Raw genomic sequence first — 22348 nt, forward strand, 5'->3', positions numbered from 1 at the left:
AGATTTTGGCCGATGGATTATATTTATTTATATGTTTCTATAATGACTGCATGCCATTTTTTATTTTCTTATCTTCCAGAGACTAGCAAAAGGCCCCGATAGATAGATTAGACGTAGTACTACATAGGTAAGTGGTCCATACTAGTATGGACTAATACATGGTAGTAAGCATTTGTCAGTAACTTGTTTTGGAGGATAAAGGAATGGGCAGGTATTTCCAGGAGAAACATTTTATATCGTTAATGTTCCTCTTTCACATATGAATAAAATATAGGAAAATAAAATAAGGGGAAACAAAGAAAAAGCAAGACAGGTGCTGTACACCATTTTACATGCAACTGTAACTTCTGTTATTTACTGATCACTGATCTACTCCTGGAAACCCATAAATTGATTTGAATAGAGGACCACATCACCCTTGCTTTACTCATTCTTTTTGACTTTTAGTCTGTGTCTAAAATGAATTTGTTCCTGGAATTGTCACTTTTAACTGCTATGGTCAGTTTGTATGTTGTTCTTTCCCTCCTCCCCCTTTCTTCTGTCTCAAACATCATTTGGAAACTCCCTTTTCTTTATAACACATATTAAAATTAAATATTACATAAAAGTGTGTCAAGTGCTCAACAAATTCATGTTGGGGAAGGATGTTTTGGTTTAAGTTAAAAATACAGAAACCCAAGGTCCCCAAATTGTATGCTCTTTATATTTGGAGTTGTAAGCAGCCATTTTTTTCTAAACTTTGAGTAACATGTTATTAAAAAGCAGGAAATAAAAAGTGCCCAATGGATATGTGTGTGTGTGTGTGTGTGTGTGTGTGTGTGTGTACACATAAGTGTGTAGAAGGGGGTTACCTTTATCTTTACTGTTACATTTCTTCCCACCCCCAATACTTGTCTCCACAAATCAAAAGGCAAAAGCAAGAAATATGCTATTTTCAGGATATTATTATTAGAACTGGCCCTGTGAACAAATCAAACAATTAAATCAGAACATATCTCTAGCTAAATCTAATGTAGCTAGACCAGCTGCAGCACCTGAGGATTGCTTTTCTATGGGGGAAGAATATGGTACTTGTACTTTGTGTGATACAGTGTGACAGATAGGAACTTAAGTTGGATGCACAGTAACAATAAAAAATTTTTTATAGCAATTCATTTTTAGGCTATAACTGTGATGATTCCTTGGATTTATAAAGTACTAGGTACTTTTTCTCCAAAGAGTCCAAAACTACTTTCACATGTTTTACATTATTTGTTAGCTGTTACTACAAGCTTGTCAAATATATCAGTATTATCTTCATTCTAAGAACATGAAACAGATTCAGAAAAAGAATTATTTGATATCACGTGCGTGAGCACACATGCATACAGACACCCACACACACCGATACCCCCCCTAATGTGGAGCCAGCATTAAAGTTTGGCCTTCCAGTTCCAAGTCACCTGTCTTTTGATAAGCCCACTGAATTATCCTACTCATCTAAAGCTAATCACTTTAGCTACAGATTTGCGGCTTAAGTTACTTACAAGTAAAGATCAACATATATTAGTTTCAGTTACTCCTTTTGGCAACAATCCATTGAAACTGCAATATTTGTACCTCTGATCCACAAAGAAGGCAAAAAAAAACCCAAAGGCTTTCTCAATACTTTGAAGTCATCAGAAACCCCTCCCTCCAGAGATTTTTCAAAACGACAACACCTTCAAAACAACTCGCACCTTGAGTGTCTTTTCCAAACAAACAACATCTATCCAATGTTTCACAAATGGCAAAACTGAGGAAAGAAGGGCCTCTGGGCATAGAAGCCACGGGACAAAGCAGAGGGAAAAGCCAGGATATGAAAACTCTGCCTTATATACCTGTAAACATGAGTCCAACTTCAGCCTAGGAAATACCCCTTCAGAGACCTCAGCTCACCTGGTTTCCAGACAGATTTCTCTATCAAAGAAATACGAAAAATATCCAAACCACTGAGTCCTTGCCTGAACTGATTTGTGGGTGCGATACACCACAAACTTAAAGAAACGCAATAAACTAAGATACTGCAAAGAACAAAAGAAATTCTAGAACCTGGCGATATTTTCAGCCTGCATAGAAAATCAGCAAGACCTGACTTGATATCTACCTTGTAATTTCATAAAAGCTTAGAGGGAGAAGAATAGGATACATTTTTGGATGGAGGAAGGAGCGATACCAACAAACCTAATATTTACTTTAGCTCTAAACATCCTCACTTCTCCATAAATTAATTTTCAGTGTTCTCTTTCCATCCTCAGTTCTCTCATGTTCTCTCTCTTACTTCATGGAGGTGCAAATACTGGTCAATCAGAAATGCTTACCTTAGTTTTAATGTTTGCAGACCAGTCACTTCTCTATTCCAACACTCTATGAGGTATTATTGCATCTAGAGATGAATAATTCCATCATTTTAACCTGGTGCTTCTGTGATACGTGGTGCTAGGAAACAGCGGACTGGCAGGCACTAAGTCTGAACAAATCAGACGTACTGTAATTGGTGCTTAGCTCTAATTACTATGGAGGATTGTGTTTGCAACTTGATTCCAGAGGGAGGGCAGTTTACTTACGGACGACACCCAACCAAACAGAAAGTAAAAGACTGACACTTGTTTTATTGCATATCAGTTTTCTAAGTATTTTTCAGACTACCAGGGACCTGTTATAGAATCATTGTTAACAAAAAAAAAATGGAAGCAAGGAAAATTTTATTTTTACGGCAATCCAGTTTTTGTGTTTTAAAAAATTAACCTAAATCTGTTTTATCATGGTAGAATTCTAAAAGTCAAGATTTTAAGGGGAAAATATTATCTCACTAATTAGGTGAGTAAATGGCTTTAAAAAATTCAGATGACTTTTAACTCTAAATAAATTTTGTATTCAAAATGATTGAAATTAATTTGGTTTTGGAGGATGATTTGTTTTTGTTTTGGCCTTTGCCTTGATGTGATAAGTATGAGAAATATATATTTGGAAGATCCCTGCAAATGCAAGTCAGGGACTTTGCCATCTATATCCTTACAGAGTTGGCTTGATCAGAGAGAAATTAAATAACTTTCTTAGGGGGTCACAGAGGAAGAACTTAAATGCAGGCCTTCTGAATTCCAAGGCATGTCCTCTTATCCACTATCTCACAGAAGCTTCTTCCTATTGAATACTAATATTCATGAATAAGAAAGATAATAGCAGATTACATTTACATTAGGCCTACAAAAATACTTTGCATATATCACTCTCCTCATTTGACTTTCATAAGAAGGTAATACAAGTACTGTTATTCCTAAGGAGAGGCAATGGAGTATAGTAGGTAGAAAGCTTCAGTAAGGGAGATTTAGTTTCAAGTCCCATCTCTAACACAAATTTGGGCAAATCTCTTAACCTCTTAAAGTTACAAAGTGGTTGCCATTCTTATCAGTAGATCAAATTTCCTTACTGGGAGTTCCCTATACCAATGAAATCACAGGTCCAGTCCTTACTCTCACCCGCCAAAAAAGGTTATTTTACAAATAAGTATTTTTTTTTAAACAAATAAGTATTTGGCCAAGCTTACCCAGGTTAGGAGCTAAAAGAGCTAAGATTCACATTCAAACTTTCTGATTCCAAGTCCAGTGATCTTTATGGCATAAAAAGCTAACTGAAGAATTTTCCTTAAAGCACTCCTAAAAACAGCAAATGAAGATGATGATAAATTATTCACACACATGTATCTGTAAGCATTTTTACTCCTTACATAGTGACATCTGCCCACATAATCAGAACATCTTTAATCTTTGTGTTTATACACTCAAGTTGCAATGGAACCAATAAACAGACCATTGCTTTACTTATGGTAAGCTGTGTGTCATTGATACTGATGAGTTGACTTAAGGGATACTTCATTGAAGGAAAAAGACATGAAGTGACTGATGCTTCCAAATGTCAGAAAGAATATTGCACCTTTGGCATGGCCCTCTTGCTTGTGTGCCAGTCAGGGCCAATAATAACTGAAGTGAACTACCAAGGCACTGGCATGCCAAAGAGAATTCATTCCACCAACACAAACTCAGAGATCTGGCAGTCTGTTTCTGTCTGGTTTCACTGGGTCACTTTCAAGGACAGGTAAGCCTGTAGTGATTAATGAGATAGAGCAGTCAACATGCTCATTACATAAAGTAGCCCTTGCATGAGGGTTTCTCTGTCTAGTCTAAATAAGCTCAATCAATTTGTGAATAATTATTAAGGATTTGAAGAGCACAAAGCCATTTTACATTAACATCACAGGTTTTTAAAAACTATATAATGAATTTAAAGACTAGTGTAAAGAGCATTTCTACACACACACCTGACCATAAGAGAATTCAGTTTGAAACTTCAAATCTTCTGATAACCCTTGAGTGTCCCCCCTTAATTAAAAAAATCAGAGAAATAAAGCAAGGGGGGAGCAAAAACAAAACAAAAAACACCCCAGTAACAAATACGTAAAAACAAACAAAATGAACTCATACAGTGGGTATCTGCAAAAAATGTATGTCTGTCTTTTTTGTACTTGGTGCCCACTGCCACCCCATTAGGAATTGGGTAATATGTCTCCTGGAGACATAGCTGGTCATTGCTTTCATCAGAATTGTTAAGTTTGTTCAAAATTGGTTTTCTTTACAATGTTAGTCAACGAATAAAGTATTCTCTCCTGATCCTGCTCACCTCACTGCTTTGGCTCATGATTTTCTGAAGTTGTCTCATCATTTCTTATGCAGTGATAATATTTCATTCAATTCATGTCACAATTTGTTCAAGTATTCCCTAAATATCTTAGGTAATATGACGTGCCCTTGGATTCTAATTCTTTGCTTTCCCCTTTTAATTCTCTCTTCAAGATCAGAAAGTCTGTATCCTCCATCCCCTCATTTTCCTATTGAATTTCTACAGTAAACTCTTCATGTATGTTTGTTCAACTATTTCTTGTCTATTTCAGTATGCACACTGGTTGCCCACCCCCCTACCTTTCCCCCACTTTTGTATAGTCTTCTTTTCCAACACCCCAGGGAAGAGAAAGAACAAGTTCCGTATCCTTCTCCCTTCTTTCTCTACTTGTGCATTCTCCCTTTCACTCCCTGGCCCATACCTACTTGTTCTGCTTATGAGATCAAGGGGAGGGGAATGCAAAAACACAGAGGTTCAGGGCAAGCCCCCTAAATTAACGCTGCATACCATAGCATTTAATGCACAAGAAAATTAAAGCCACATATAACCACTTACATACAATCAATCTGCCATTTATATGGGGAAAAGAAAGAGTATTTGGGAGATACATTAGGAAAAACTTCAAGACCTGTAGAAAGCTATCATGGTGCACTATTACCTAAAACACACAAGTGAAGGAAAAGCTGATGAAGGGCAACAGAAATTTTTTAAAAAGATGAAGAGACAGCTTATGATATAGTAGAGAAAGATAAGGTTGTCCCCTTCCCCTCCCAACAGTATTCTGCTTCTACACCCTATCTGTATAAACTTCTTCATAGCCACAGAGCATAAGGGCAATCACTTCTGAAGAGGCTTGGCAACTATTCGACTTAGAGCAAAAAGGGAGAAGTTGTATAAAAAGCTCTATTCTCTCACCATGAGACTATGAGACTATTGAGTAGGGGGTGGGGAGGAAAGAAAACTCTAAGTGTAGATCCTGTCCCAAAGTCTCTCTCTTTTTTCATTGATGGAGATGAAGACTGCCTTGCATGATGGGTGGGTTGCACTTGGCAAGAGGGGAAAGGCTGACTCTTCAAGAGTCTAGTGGCTTTTGGCTTCCGGCTTTGAGAGGGAAGATGAAAGAGGACATCCCCATTTCAGGAAAAGACTCTGGGAAGAGCCAGTAGCCATCATGTGCATGTGCCCAGCTTGCTACACTAGTGATGTTGGGGAGTTTCCCTTTGGGTTCTTGGTTGAACTGAGTTACTTGCTTCCCAATGAGAGAACTTCATTCTATATTTTCTAGTATATATCTTCCCATGTATATCTTCTCTCATTTCTGTTTTGCTATGATATGGATAAGTGGGTTTCTTTGGTATTTGTCATGTGGAACTAGTGTTTGGTGGGTAAGGGGTCAAAACCTAGGTATAGAGAATGGGATCTCCTGTGCCCCTAATAATGAAACAAAGTTGTCAGAAGTTAGATTGAACCTAATCATATGCCCTAGACAAACAGTAATTAAGGGAGCAGATAGATATAATTCTAGCTCAATAATACCTCTATTTGAGGAGAGCAGAATGGCTTCTATTCCCAACCTTCTGCTTCCCCTTCTTGCAGAAATTAAAGCCTCCCTTGGACAATGTTTGAAAGGGGAGAAAGAGGCTACAGATATTTATTCTGCCTCCCTGTGGACACCTCATAGTAGGGGAGCGGATGACCATAGGGGGCAGGGAGAGAGCCCTTAGTCCCACATGGATCCCTGGTCACATATTGGCCTCTAATTACAATAAAAATCTATTATTCAGTCTAATACAATGTTACACATATACATGCTTACTGATGGATTAATTTGATAACCATTAGTTTTGCCAAGAAATAAATAGCTCCTGTGTTGGATAATCAAGTACAAGTAGTTTGCAATGTGCAAATGGAATATGTTCCAAAAGTTCATTTTTCAGTTGCTTGGAACTCATTTGGCATTTTCCCATAGAAACATTCTAAGGCTTCTAGGCTAGTCTACATTTTACAATTGAACCATAATATTAGCCATTGTAGTCTTACAATTGTAGCAATAATATCATAGTAATAACAGTTCAATAGTACTTATACTGGAATTAGAGACACACTAATAGCGACACTTAAAAAGTATTTTTAAAGTAGTTCTAATTGAGTTATTAACATAAACATGTGAGAAATTAAGATCACAATTCTTTCCTCTATTCTTGCCCAGTAGCCAGTGAGAAGGGAATGCAAGGATTTAGGGAATATTTCTCCTCCAGCATTCTCAGCACAGGTCTTCCTAATCCTCTGTTTCATGAAAGTCATATATCATCTTATCTGGTCTTAGGATAACCATGTGGGGTGTTTCTTTACTTTTGTTATTAACTGTTAAGGAAACTGAGACTTTTCCAAGATTGAGGGATTTGCTAAGATAAACATAGTAAGGAGCCAAGCTTCAAATTTAATTCTTCTGGTCCTGAATCCAGGGTTTTTCTTACTACATTATATGGATGTAAACACTGTAAATCAAAGAATATTTTCAAATCTACTTGTACTTAATTTCAGATATATTTCAATTTCATCTCTAATTGTAAATTGACAGTGGCTCCTTGCATTGTCACTTTACATTTTCCCCCACTCCAATCTCTGTTGCTCAATGATCTTTAAACAAACATTTACCTGGGTGGAGGGATGGTAGTTGGAGCTGGGGCTCACTGCCTGAAGATGCCCTTATATTAATCTTTTAGTCAAGTGAACAATACTTTCATAATAAGAAAGAACACCCCACTCCATTTATCTGATTTGTAAATTTAATTATTCACAAGTCTCTGACTTTTTTACGGGCAATCCTATAACTAAAGAGATGATCTAGGCTTGCCATTTCCTTATACTGTTTCCTTTACAGGATTTTCTTGATACTCTCAATTCCCAAACATTATCTTTGTACCATTTCTCTGTTCAATGCCTTCCTATCTTTCCATCCCACTGGTATGTTGGTCTGATTATCTTGCAACCACGTGAAATTGTACAAGGTAAATGTTGCTTAATTCAATCTCTTTTATTTGAATTTTTAAAAAGCTTTGCTGATGTGATCTGAGCATGATAAATCACCTTGGACTCCTCAGGCTCCATGTCTCCCCACATTCAAAAGGCTGACGAAACCTTCGGTCTCCCACAGTCTCTCTAATAAGTGCTGTGTCTTCCCTTCAAACCCCAGAGCAAAGCCTCTTGTACAGACCTTATCATCTCACTTTTATATTCTTGAATCTGACCCACCTTCAGTTCAAAGATTCTAAATTCCTTGAAGTTGGAGACTTTTTTCCCAGTCTTTTTCTCCTCAGTGCCTTGAATATAGTAATAAATTGCCTGTATTCTTATAGACTCAGAATTACAGAATTTTTATGAGATGTTTAAATCCTTAAAAATTAGTTCAATTAGCTTCTTCCTTAAAGCATCTTCCACAAGGTCTAGGTAGGTATTATTACTCCACTTCTCTAAATCTCCCTTTGTACCTCTTTTGTACAAGAGCAGGGGCTATTAACTTGAAGTTCATGGACCAAAGGGTCTGTGGATAGATTTTTGAGGGTCTGTGAATTTGGATAAGTATATACATATATATATATGTATATATATATATATACATATGTGTGTGTATCTTTATTTTCACTAACTTTTCTCTGAATTTTAGCATTTCCTTATATTATGATTTTTTTCAAAATATTCTTCTCAAAAGGGATCTGAATGCTTCATAAGATTGACAAAAGGCTAAATGATATACTTCAAAATGGTTAAGGCAGGACTCCTGGTATGAGGAGTCTGTCTGTCAGAGGGCTGGACCCTCTGGATGGATATCAGAGTAGTAAGATTTAGTCCCTACCCTAGTTAGATAACTGAAATCTCATCACACAAGAAATAATTAGAGGAAAAAAATACAAAAGCATGTAATTAAGTGCTAATTTATAAGGAACCACACCTATAAGTTCTTTAGTATATCAGAGAATAAAATTCTAGAAGTATAGCAACCGTGCTAGAAAAAGATAATGAGATGAGACTGGTACGATCTATTTGTGATAAAGCCATACTGTCTCCTCATTCTTAAAACTTCTTTTTCTAAATGGGCCAATGGCCATCTCTTTATTCATACATTCTAGAGTGTTTGCTAGCAATAAAAATCATTTCACTGTCATACATTTTATAGACCACACACTACACTTTTTTTTTGGAAAAATATCTAGTGGTATGTGTGTGTGTGTGCGTGCGTGTGTGTGTGTGTGTGTATGTGCACGCATGTGTACTATAGGTAATATTTGAAGCTGTAAGTTTTTATTGTTGACTCCATTCTAGGATTTTGTCTCCTGTGAATTTCTGGGCATCTCTCTCTTCTTCCTATATGGAAGCTTCTCTATACTCTAACCTTGTGGATTTATGCTGGTAGTTTGCTTTTTCTCTTTCTTTTTCAGTTTACAACCCTTTAAATTATATTCATAGGTCTGGTCTAAGAGAGATGGCCAAATGACCATCAATAATAACCTGTTAGCCTTATTAATAAAATGATTAAATTACCCAGAAACTATGTGTCTCAAACCTTTTTAAACATCACAGTTATGGCTAACAGTGAAGGGATCAGAGCCTTTCATTCTTGCTTCTTAACAAGAAGTTCCCCTCAGTTGGTTCCATTTGGAGAGTCTCTGTTAGGGCTCTGACCATGATCTGACTCTCCCGTTTAGCAGGAGGCAGTTGTCAGGTAGATGTATCTCCTTGGAAAAGATCCTCTGAAGTAAGCTCTATGGAGATGAGCGAGAGAGGAAACCTGTAAAGGATCACCTGGGAAATTCAGGGGTATTATGGATATTCAACTTATGAAACCAATCATTTGATTCTTGAAGGTAAAGAGCAGCAGGACAAAAAGGAGGGAAGATGAAGGTGCTCTTCTCATGTTATTCTATGGCTGTGTCAACAGGGATGCAGTTTCAAAGCCCAACATTATTATGGCAATGACAGATGACCTTGGCATTGTAGATCTTGGATGCTATGGAAACTCAACACTAAGAACTCTTAATATTGAAAGGATAGCCAAAGGTTGAGTGGAATTCACTCAGCACTTAGCTGCATCTCCACTGTGTACCCCAAGTAGAGCAGCCTTCCTGACAGGCTGTACCATCAAGGATGACTTCACACTCTAAGTTGGAGCGTTCCTATTTTTATCTTCTTCAGGTGGACTGCCTGCAAATGAAATCACTTTGGCCAAGCTTTTAAAGAACCATGACTACTCTGCAGTCCTGATAGGAAAGTGGCACCTTGGGATAAACTGTAACAGCAGAGATAACTTGTCACCACCCTTTAAATCATGGTGTTGATCACTTCTATGGACTGCCAGTGACCAGTTTGAGAGATTACAAGCCAGGATCAGCACTGTGTTTACTACAGTCATTCATATGTTCATTTTCATTCCTCTGCAAATTGTTGGCATTGCTCTTGTCCCTTTGGAGGGGCTCAATTGCCTTGGACTGTTTCGGCTCCCTCACGGGGTATGCTTTTCCCATCTTTTTTTAAGCAGTCACTATAACTGGACTCTTTGCCTATTTCCTTCATTTTTTCCAACCGTTAAACCACATCTTGAAGAGGAACCATGAGGTTGTTCAGCAGCCAATGTCTTACAAAAATCTTACTCAGAGGTTGACCAGGGAAGCTCCCAAGTCCATAAACAGGTTGGTGTTACTTGTGTACTGGGATTTTGCTCATGAAAACTGGCTAACATCTATTTCCATGGTGACAACAAAAACATTATCCTTATTTTAGCCTTCTTTTCTCTTTCATATTCAATAGGTATACAGAGAGGTAATAAAATAGCACATGAATAAAGTAATAATATGAAAAATAAAAAATAAATTATATTCATAAAGCATAAGGCAGATAGATATATTTGGCCACTCCTTGTCAGGTATGCTTCAACACTGCCCTACAGCCTATGTAATTCCTGCTTCAACACTGCCCTACAGCCTACGTAATTCCTGCATTTTAAGACACGATGCAGAGTAGGGTTTTATTTTTAATATTGTTCAGTTGGAGAAAGGAGATGGTAAGATAAGATAATAGATGTAAAATAAATTATCTTTTAAAAAATGCAGAAATACAAATCCTTTTATCAGATACTATCTCTTAATTAGCTATTCATTTTGAAAATCTGCCTCTCTCTTCTGAAATCCCCATCTTCAACTGGAAGCAGTGATGAAAAAGAGTACCTATATTCCTCAACTCTACAGTTTCTTGCCCAAAGCTTTTAAAATCTTAGCAAGTGCTTTCTTGATTCCTCAAAGAGTCAGTCAGTCAGTATTTATTAAATCTCCACAATGGGCCAGGCTCTTTGCCAGTTTGGGGGGATACAGAGAAAATGGATCCTACCTTCAAGAAGCTACATCTATATCTAGCTATAGACAATTACATATAAAAAGATACAAGGTGATTTTGAGAGGATGACACTATCAACTGGTAGGATCAGAATCGGGGAAAAAAACACAACCTCATGTAGAAGATTCAGAAGAGGGAGAGAGTAGAGGAAATAAAGGTAATAGATGAAGACATCTTTCATTTGTACCTATATGAATCCCCAGAAGTAGGTAAGAATCACCCCACTGGACAACTCTTGGGAGGATCAGGGTACCCCTTCAAGACAACAGCCTCTCTGCTCAATTGCAGCTTAGAGGATTACGAGTTACTCCCTTCTAAGAAAAGTCTGAGAAAACCCTCCTTTGAGGGGAGGACACAACTCTTTCCAGGCCAAGAATTTCTTGGTGGTTTTAGTGATTACTTCCTAGCATAAAAATGAAACCTGTCCCTTTTACCTCAGCTTTTGTCTCATTTGTTTTAAATTATATAATGTGTATATGCATGTATATATAGACATACATGGTTTAAAATCATATACATACATAAAACCACATGGTTTTAAATCTTATGTATGTATATACACACATACATTATATGTTCATTCATTCTGTCTTCCCCCATTATGCATGAGCTCCTCGAGGGCAGGGAATTGTTTTCTGCCCTTTTTTGAATTTCCAACTCTTGGCAAAGTGTTTGCCACAAAGGAGGGGTTTAATAAAAACTCATTGTTCTGACTGATTCATAAGGCTATTCATTTGGTTTCCTGCCTATCAATCTGTCAGTAATGGCATACTATTGGCCTTCTGTTCTGTTTCTTGCCTATATAAGTAGATTAACTATTTACATAAATGATTGCTACAGTTCTAGAGAAGTCAGATGCCAATAAGTCAAGGACCAGAATTTGCTGCAAAAGAGAGGAGAGAAGGACACACTGGGAAATGAATCTTGCCTTATCTTGTAAATATTCGAAGCTTAAATACTCTTGCTGCATCCAATCTCTTTTGAGTTCTGTCCCGATATTATGAGTTCATATAGTACACTGGATAGTCTTAGAAAGCAGATCCCTATCCCTACCTTGCTTTAAAATACAAGACGAAAACAAACAACCATGAAATGGGGTCTATCTAGGACATCTTTTCTCTCCTATGGAGATGGTATACAATCACTCTCATATGAATAGTATAGCACCTTCCATATGAGAACAGTTAAAAGTTAAATAGAAGATGTCAGCAGCTGCCAAACCTACGTGACTCAATGCCTAAAAGCTTCTCAAATCTGTTTTAAATTAATACTGTCAGATAAAGGACTGAAATATTTAATTGCAAGTGCCTCCTTACTGTACCCAATATCAAAATATTTTTATTTCTTATAGGAAATTCCTAAGGAATGTTTAGATCAAACTTCATTTCACCTTTAATATCATTATGAAATTAAGGGGATTCTCTAGGCTAGGGGCGGGGAACCTGCGACCTCAAGGCCACAAGCAGCCCTCTAGGTCCTCAGGTGCAGCCCTTTGACTGAATTCAATAATTCCCCACCCCTGCTCTAGGCAATCCTCTGACATCAGAAAGGGTATGCCATACTTTAAGGGTACTTCTAAAAAACCTTTTAATCATTTAATTCTTTAATCATCCACTTACAGGTATCAAACACAAAGAGAGAGAGCTCCATCTAGGTGGCACAGTGACAGAGCGCCAGACCTGGTGTTTGGAAGACCTGGATTCAAATATGACCCCAGAAACTCATTAGCTGTGTGACCTTGGGCAAGTCACTTAACCCTGTTTGCCTCAGTTTCCTCATCTATAAAATGAGCTGGAGAAGGAAATGGCAAACCAGTATAGTATCTTTGCCAAGAAAATCCCAAAAGGGGTCATGGAGAGTTGAACATGATTGAAATAATTAAGCAACAACAAAACTGCCCCCTTCATGGCTACAAAGCAGTTTAATCTGTTTTCGGGGGGAGGGGGGGAAGGGGGGAGAGAGAGAAGGAAGGCATTAAACCAAACTGGAACAAAATTTCAAAATAATTCACCTTCAACCGTTTGGAAGATTTGGGGTATTTTTGTTCTGAAGCAGGAACACCAAATTCCCAGAACTGCCTCCCCCCCTCCCCCCTTCTGGGAGGAGATTAGTAACTAGTGCATGACAATTGATTGAGGCAGAGTTCAAAGTCTAGTGAACACAGGACAAATATGGACCTCCCATATTTGCTTTCATCTTTCTTCTTTTCCAAATGGGACCTGTCTTTACTTTTCTCATAACAGAGAGCTGTCATAGAAGGCAAGTTTCTAGCCTGAGAGGCCACTTGTCTGCTCTTTCACAGACAACTCTGTTACATAGATATCAACTGGAAACTTCTGCTGGGGCCTGGAGCAGCTCAGAACTTTTGAATAATGTTCAGAGGAGAATATTCATCCTCTCCCAGCCCCCACACTCCCACTGTAATTTGTTATTCTCATGACCCAGCCTCCAATTAGATGGGACTGAGTCAGAAGAGGAAGAGGGTCCAAGTCTGGCTGGAGTTGAAACTAACTAGAAGGTTTTGCTTCTGAGATGATGTGACCTAGTGAAGAAAGCATGACTGGGGCTCAGAATGCAAATTATCTTACAAAAATGTTGGTGACCATAGGACAGTAGTAAAGTAAATGCAGGGCATTCATTCAACACATAACATTTTCAAGGGGTTCTAGATGAAGAAATGTGTATTAAAACTGAACAGGCTCCATTTAGGTCAAGGATTTTCCTATCACACACAAGTTCACATTGCTTTAAACTGTCAAAAGATTTCTCAAAATCTGTTAGTCAACTGAATTTTCACAAATCAAATACTAGAAGTATTAGCACTTAAATAATCCAATGATGAATCATTTTATCAAGTTTTTTCAATTCTAAACCAGCAACAAGGAAGAAGAATTTGGGGTTAAGAGATAAACACTATCCTCATTTGGTAGTTAAGAATGTTGCAGACCAAGGGAATCATGGGAATATCTGTGTTTGGAGAAGTTTAACTTAAGATTAACTCATTAAGTTTAGATATCATCTAATCTAGACTGGACAAATCTTGGACTCTCACTTTTGATTATCTACAATCCTATCTTGATATTTGCGTTACTGTCCTTTTTACTGCGATCAAAAGCTAGTGCAATTGGGGGGACGTTGAGTCATAGGGGATTGGGAGCAACAAAATGACAGAAAAGTGAATGAATGTCCCCAGGTTATTTTTAATATATTTTTTGTAGTATGCTTAGGTTTTCTTATGTAGGATTTTGCTTAAGAGAGAGTAGACTAGCATATCACACCATATCTAATTTTCAATAATAGTCTAATGTCCATCATAGCATAAAAATCTATCCAATGTAGGAACATAATATAAATTTTCCCCTTTAGTTAGAAACTATAACTAGACTTGGAAAACTGATAATCAAAACTCAGGGTATAATTACACATCCAGGAGATGTTGTTTTAGCATTTATTCAAAGTGAGACAGATTCTTTTGTCTATTTTTTGAACATATAATTTATTTTAAATTATCTTAGGGGTCAAAAAAGATGATCTGTGTGTTGTTTCACAGTTCAATGATTAATTAAACAACACGGTAAAATTCAGGACAAAACTAAACTTTAAAGGGACAATGTACAAAGTACTGCCACATAACTGAACTCAAATATCATATGAATTTTATATGCTTAATGCTGACAGAAATGGGGCAAGGGTAGGGGATGGGTAGGAGATGAGAGACATTTTCTGATAAGGTGGAATAAAGAAGAAAGTGCATTTGAATTTGTGGGGCATTCACTTCTTTTCAATTAATGTTTGGTTTTAGTTTAAAGATCACAATATAACATACTAGCCTCTGTTCAACTTTTGGCAAGTTTTTGGGTATGAATGAACTATTTATTTGTTTACTAGTTCTTCCTGGGCTAACAAACAAAATACTATTTACAACAATGTCTTACTATCAAATTCATTACTATCTATCAGGAAATGATGCCATTTCTGGATTTCTGTAACTGTTTTTTTCAGCATCCATGTTATACATGGACCACATCAAAGTAGGGCCCAAAATCAGACCATATTTTGGGGGCACGTAACACACCTGTAATCAAGTTACAGGTTCTTCATTAACCTAATAAGTGTTTTTCTTTCACAGTAAAATGTTTATAGTTGATTAATATTCGACTCTGAGCAAGTCAATGACCCTCTCTGGGGCAGGATTTCCTCACTTTTGAAACAAAGGGTTTGGATTACAGTAGGTCTCTAAGTTCCTTCCACTTTCAACATCCTATAATAGCATTGTAGTAATCCTCAGAATCTAGTAAAGTTTAAAGTTTAAACACTAGCAGTAATAAATAAATGTGTATATGTTTGTGTACATATGTGTGTGTGTGTGTGTGTGTGTGTGTGTACAGAGATAAATATGTCCCCAAATATATGTATGTATTTAACACTCCCTCTGAGGTACTCTTTCAATTCCTACTCATACACTTACTCTCAGGTTGAGTCCCTAGAGGACTCAGTAGTACTCTTGGGGTCTACATACAACCCTGTAGGACTATACCTCTAATATTATTGTTCGTGAATCCCTACCAGTGTACTTCTTCCTATTCCTAATTAACCAGTAGATGTAATTGCTTTTTAGCAAAATAATTTATCTAGATGGTACAGAAAGAAGAGTTGATTTATAGCATTGCACCCAAAAGTCTGGGGCTGACTGTCCCCCAAATAAACATACATTCATTAGAAGAATGAGTTCAAACTTAGAGTGCAATGATAATGAGGTGCATGGGTTGGATTCATGTGTGGTCATGGCTAACTCACAATTCCTGTTATTTTATGGCTTGGATATCCTCGCTCTCAAGTTCAAAGTTGACATTCTCCTCTGGTGAAAAGAGTCATTCTCCTTGAAGCTGCTTTCTCTCTCTTTCTGTACCTGTCCTCTGTTTGGCTTTCTAGTCCTGACTGGATCTATAAGTTCTATTTCTCAGGTCTCTTCAAAGATATGGTCAACTTTATAGGAAGAGGGGAGAAGGAAAGAAGTCCAAAAATCTGCTCTTCTGCTTTGCCTGCTATAACAGAATTTTCTTTCAGGGGCCTAGTTCTGCTGCCGCTTCTGCCACCAACTCTTGTGCTAATAGAACTCTGTACTGGAGCTCTCCCACCACTGGACAGGTGCACTCTCTTACACATTTACTGTTTTTATACACAAGTTCAAGGGGGATGACCAATTCTCAACCAGTTACAAGATAATTCCTGTAGATTCTACAGTCCTTCCAAGTTGATTACAGACATTTACATATTTTGGGGGGATTGTAGGAAGTTCTCTAATAGCCACTTTATAAATACATTTTTTGGCATGTTGATTCTGCAACCCCCTCCCATGAAGTGTTTTGACATTCTGTGACTAAAGTGAAGAAGGAAAGTATAGAACCTCCCCCATCCTCACATATATTCACATCAATATATGTTATTAATGTTATTGTCAATCAATTGGTTAATGCCTCTTAGCAAAGAAGAAAACAGTAAGTACATTTATACCTACTGCAATAGCTCTGCTGTGGTTTCTTTGCTCTATTATTAGGGACCATTAGCACACAGTATACTTTCAAAGAAAACAATTAGCCTTTGAGAGCAGGCAGTAAACGCAAGTACGATTTTTGTTTTTCTGGGCTAAACAGGCACCATTTGATGTGCTAACAACTTTTGCTTGAACAAGCAGCTATCATTTCAATAAGGCAACCACTAACTAATCACTTACTCTTGAACATCTTCCATGTTTTCTTGCCTCTGAAATGACTCATTCTATTCCCAGCACCTGGAATGCCCTCTCTCTCCAACTCCATTTGCTTGCTGACAGCCTTCTTATCCTTCAAGGCTCAATGTAAAGGCTAACTCCCCTTTGGAGGCTTCTTTGATGCCTAGCTGTTAATGTTTTCCCAGTCTGACTTCATGACAACTGTAAGATCATTGATTTAGAGATGGAAGAGAACTTGGAGGCTATGGAATGCATCTCCCGCCCCCTTCATTTTACATAATAATACTGGACCTCAGACAAGGTTAAGTGACTTGCCCACAGGCATATAGCCGGTAAGTGGTGAAGGTGGGATTTGGACGTAGGTCTTCCGACTCCAAGTTCAGTGTCTATGCTATCTCTGTGCTGCCTCTCCCTAGTGTGGATTCTTATCAACAACCTAAACTATTACAAACTCTCTCCAACTGGTGTCACCACCTCTGTTCTTTCCCCTCATCAATCCAAAATAAAACAGATGTTTTTGAATGAATGACTCTAACCTTCATACTTCTGTCAGCTATTCTTTTTGATAGATCTGATCATACCACTACTCTGCTTTAAAATCTTCAGTGGCTCCATCCTGCCTAAGTGACACTAATAATTCTTTGGCATTCAGAATCTTCCACAATTTGCTACCATCCTATATCTCAAACCTTGCTACACACACACCACCTTTCTCCATGTCATCCATCTAATGTGGACTACTCTCTAATACCTACATACATTCAGTTACTGTTTGCCTCTGTGACTTTGTTCAAGATGCTATTTGGAAAATCCTCCTTCTCCAACTTTGCTTGTTTAATCACACCCAGCCTTGAAAAGCTAACCTAAAGGCCATCTCTTCCATGAAGTGTTCCTTGATCCCCACTCTTAGTAAGAACCTTCCTCCTCACACTTCACACACCACTGTTTTTAATCCCTCTAGGGCACCCAGGTTGTCCTACACTATGCCTTATCTTATCCCCCTAGCTAGGATATAAGCTCCTTGAGGGAGTTTATATCAACTTTATGTCTCCCCTCATGCCTAGCACAGTGGTCTGCTCAGTAAGTTCTCTGGGCTAAACTGGATTTTCTCCAGGTTCTTGTCTGTGCAATGGAGAGTTTTCTCAAGGAGTCTTTTATAATAAAATTTCAATATTCTAAGTTACACCCCAGTCCACAGCATGAAGCAGGATAATAACAGTAAGAGCAGCTGGGTGGCAGAACAGATAGATTGCTGGGCCCAGAGTGATCTTCCTGAGTTCAAATCTGGTCTCAGACACTTACTAGCTGTGTGACCCTGGGCAAGTCACTTACCCCTGCTTGCCTCAGTTCCTTATCTGTAAAATGGGCTGGAAAAGGAAATGGTAAATCACTGCAGTATTTTTTCCAAGAAAACTCACAGAGTCAGACATCACTGAAATGACTGAACAACAAAAAGCAATAGTGGTGTGCAGGAAGCTTTAAAAAAAATGCCTGCTATGTGAATAACTTTGTTTTCCTAAGGTTTCCTATGGTTCTAAAATGATCTTTCACTAAAGGTTCAGACAAAAAAGGCAATCAGAAATTGTTTGTCCATCCATGAATTACTTTTCATTCTGCAAGCAGTAATGAAATATATGACTTTTTCTTTTGGGTGGTGGGGGAAAATTTCCAGATTATTAAAGGGTTGCTTTATAAAAAGGCACCAAAAGCATCAAGGCACATGTAATAGTCAACTTTTTCTTACTTTAGGTAAACTCACTGGCATGATCCAGTGTAGAAACTGACAAGTATCCACGATATAAAGCAGTTCCATAAGTACTAGAAAACTATTCAGGACCTTGGCTGGGAACAGAAATACATATTCTGAAAATACCACAAATTTTTACACTGTATCGTATTTTCTTCAGCAATATGTGGCTTTCTATTTCCTCTGTCTCATTTTGAAATGATAAACTGCTCTCCCAAACACCCATGTTTCTATGCTGTTCATTCAGTTTAAATTTGCTAGTAAAAAGGTTGTGCCTTCACAATTAGCATTGTTGTCCAAGATGGATACACTCTGATCCTTTCACTGAAAAGCCTTTATACAAAACACCATCAAGGTGTTCCTGGGTAGACAGGTGCACCACATGACATTTTTCCAAAGCTTTTGAGAACTAAGACTTTGCAAAGAATTCTGTCTTGATTCATTAGCATTTTCCTGCATTTCTGGTTTTCATAATAAAGACAGATGCTTGTTTTCTATTTTAAGGAAAACAACTTTCTTTAACTATTATTGTTTTGACATTTTGCAAAGACAGATATCATGGGATGCTTTCCATAGAGAGAATGTAAGCTCACTGAGAGCAGGAACTTGTTTCGTTGTATACCTCTGTAACCCAAGGGCCCAACACAATGCCTAATACAGAGTGCCTAAAATAAGGTTGTTGACTGACTGAGGCTATACTCTCTACAGTGATTGTGTATACAGCACTATACTAGTAAAGTGTAATATATAGTACTAGGACAGAGGGTATAAAATGCTAGTATATTGTCACTTGGGTTATCATTATAATAGTAATAGCTCTAGAGCGATGGAATTCTACCTTGATTCAACTTAATTGTATGAGTTGGCTATACTGGTTCAACACAGAACAATACTGTCTTAAGGAGCATCTGAAAAAAAAATGGTTCTCCTTGTACTTTGTATGTAAACCAACAAAGCCCAGAAGGGAGAGATAAAATTATATTTTTTCTTTTTTGATGTCTTTTGATTCATACTTAAACTGGATTGAAGTGAGGCAGAGTTACATGAAGTTGTCAGTCTCTCTCTCTCTCCTGCAGAGTCATCACAGTCCAGTAAACTGAACACAGTCAAGATGTTCAAGTGATGGTTCAAGATTCAGTGGATGACCTTGGCATCTTCAGTGTCTAACCAAGTTCTAAGCACTCCACAACACCTTAAATTCCATTCAAAATCACAATGGCTTGTATAAAATATTTGGGAGTCCACAAACTATGACACACACAAGACCCTTATGACCCAAACTACAAAACTCTTTAAGGAAATAGAGACGGACTTAATTTATTGGAGACTTGTTCATTGTTTGTGGTTGGGCTATGTCATGAGAATACTACTTCAATTGATTTTCTTGTTCAATGCCAGACCAATCAAGCTAGCAAAGGCTTCCTTTTTAGAGCTATAAAAATGATAAAATGCATCTGGAGAAACAAAAGGTCAAAAACCTCATGGAATATAAAAAAAATTTTATCTCCCCTAATCAGATTGTAAAATCCTGTACCTTCTCATCTCCACAACATCTCCAGTGCCTAGCAAAATACATTTTTGAACACAATCACTTTTAAACATGTGTTTGTTCAATTTAGTAAACTTTTTTTGTTTTATTTTCAAAAACGGAAGTATCAGAGGTATCATCTATTGATTTGTCAATGTTATCGGATATTAGCTCATAATGGACATTAACTGTAACAAATATAGTATGCTTCAATCTGGCAAAGCTTTGGTTTTATGGTTAAAAAGAAATAAGAAATTTTCTACTGAAGACTTTAATAAATATAAGAATCTGACTTTCTGCTCTTTTTTTCACCAGCTGTTATGAAATGGGATTTTTTAAAGTTAAAAAAAAAAACATCTAGAAATCAATACTATATATGGGGGAAAAGAAGCCAAAGAGAAAATGGGTGAGAAGCCTTTAAAAGGTCCCTTCAACAGCAAAGATTTATTTCTAAGTAGCAAAAGGCAGCACTTTCAGAGATTCTGGGTTATACTTAAGACTGAAAAGCTCTGTGGCTTTGTATCAAATCACTCAATTTCTTTATTCTCAGTTTCTTCATGTATAAAAGAAGTAAAATCATAACAACTGCATTGAAGTGCCAGGGATAATAATGTTTGTAATGAACTTTGGGTTCTACTAAGTAAAAAATGCCTAGTTATTATTGGAAGCAAGCAATCTGAATTTTCTTGATGCAGGCCTATCTGTCCTTGAACTCAGTGGATTGATTTTTTTTAATGGTCCCTTTACTGTAATGTTCTCTAAGATGAATAAGAGCATTTCTTTTGCTAGGAATTGTAAAATAACGTACCAGGCTAAGCAAATTTTAATGGAAGCATTGTCCATGGATTAAGGGGTTTGGGCCCTTAAGAAGTACATAAAACAAAATAAATTGCTGTTTTACAGAAAGCAAATGTAGCTAAACCACATTCTATTTTGGAGGAAATAGCTTTGTACATTTTTGAGGCTACAATATCCACCAGAACTGATACCAATCAGACATACAGCACTGTCCTCTCTTAGAACCCTGAACAACAGTTATCCCTTTCAGAATGAGCAGAATTCTTGCTGCAGCGGTGTAACAAACTTTGTGGGAGCAAAATCTAATCTATTTCTGTTCAGTTCTGGGCACACTTTTTATCGGCTTTTCCGCTGAGCGCAGAGCCTGGTAGGCTAAAAAAGAAAAATACCAGAGTAAACATACGTAAAATCTTCTCATTAGCTGCCAAAATCACGAATATTGAAACACTTGTATTCTAGTCAAATTAATTGTAGGTATTTACTAGGAAAGGACCATTAGAAAGAGACACACACTATAAATAAGTTAGATACAAGCTACACTAAAAGAAGACAGTCTTCTTAGTGCATGTATGATATAGATGCATATGGAGGAAATATTTTTTATTTGGCATAAATCATTAGCATTTATAACAACTGTGAATAAGAGTACCATCCTTCCCTTGGGGGCAAGCATAATTATGGAGGAATGGAAAGAATTCATAAATGGCAAATCAACAAGAAAAAGTCAGGTAGAAAAACAAAGGAGAGTATAGCAGTAGAAGAATTGACAATGATTTTTGGATAAATTGGTGGCTAAGGGATGCAGATACCATAGGGGCATACCATGCAACATACCCTTACTGGAATAGTCAGTCAGAAGATCTGGGTACCCTAATGTGTATTACCACATAAGAACTATGAGATACCAAGAGATTGTGAAAACCATAAATTCAGCTGATTGGGGATGTATTACTCATTCTCATGGTTTCTATGTTCTGTCCTCTCCAGGGTGTAACAGTTACCTTCCTGCCTGAGGTAGTCACCAGTTTTGCAAGGAGTACAAATTACTTTTTGTCTACCTGCTAGGAACAAGAATAAGATTTGAGAAATTTTGCTATATTCCAGCTTATTAAAAAATGAATAATCTCCAGATAGGAGAAAGAAACAAATTCAGGAAGGAATGAGAAATTAGAAGATTTCAAAGCAGTGTCAAAAGCTAAACCAGTATCAAGAGGTATCTGAACAAACATATTTAATAGAGTGGTGAAAGAGAAGACAGACCTCTATGCCACTGACATTTTATATCAGGTTTTCCACTGATTCCAGACTTTCTAAACAGAATGTACATCCTTACTCTTTAGAACAGTAAGAGACATAAGGATAATGCTATCATAGTCTACAGGAAGTGATATGTTCTGGTGGTTGGTGAGGCCTCACTGAAGGATATGGAGATGGCCATTTGTTGACCTGACCTGCCTAATGA

At 37.3% G+C, this 22348-nt stretch overlaps 1 protein-coding gene across 9 annotated transcripts in view; it reads right to left on the reverse strand.

Annotated features, from left to right (window-relative positions):
- ZNF385B (zinc finger protein 385B) overlaps positions 1-22348 on the reverse strand; it is a 510100-nt gene that overhangs the window by 116121 nt on the left and 371631 nt on the right. Inside the window, exon 1 of one of the 9 annotated variants that reach the window (XM_072612532.1) lies at positions 2340-2647. The exons of the other annotated variants lie outside the window; for them this stretch is intronic. The gene's annotated coding sequence lies outside the window, so the exon portion shown is untranslated. Of the gene's footprint in view, positions 1-2339; positions 2648-22348 lie in introns of those variants that run through there. 9 annotated transcript variants of the gene reach the window in all.

This window comes from Notamacropus eugenii, chromosome 5 (genome assembly GCF_028372415.1).
Source record: "Notamacropus eugenii isolate mMacEug1 chromosome 5, mMacEug1.pri_v2, whole genome shotgun sequence".
Lineage (NCBI taxonomy): Eukaryota > Metazoa > Chordata > Mammalia > Diprotodontia > Macropodidae > Notamacropus > Notamacropus eugenii.